The following is a 240-nucleotide window of genomic DNA, read 5'->3' as shown; positions in this document are numbered from 1 at the left end:
TATTTACCCCAATCTTATAGGGGTAACTTGCTGGATCAATGGAACGCACTTACACAAGGCAATCGACCCGTGACCGAATATGTTGCTCAGTTTGATGAGTTTCGAATGAAATGTCAGGTTGTTGAGGATGAAGTTATGACTTTGAGTAGGTTTAGGCAAGGCTTAAGAGACGAACTTAGGCGCGAGCTTGTCCTTAGGGGTGTCACCACTCTCGACCACGCCTACTCTTTCGTTCGGGAT

This window comes from Olea europaea, chromosome 20, assembly GCF_002742605.1.
Source record: "Olea europaea var. sylvestris chromosome 20, O_europaea_v1, whole genome shotgun sequence".
NCBI lineage: Eukaryota > Viridiplantae > Streptophyta > Magnoliopsida > Lamiales > Oleaceae > Olea > Olea europaea.
The sequence above is the reverse complement of the archived record's forward strand: the minus strand, read 5'-3'. Positions refer to the sequence as shown.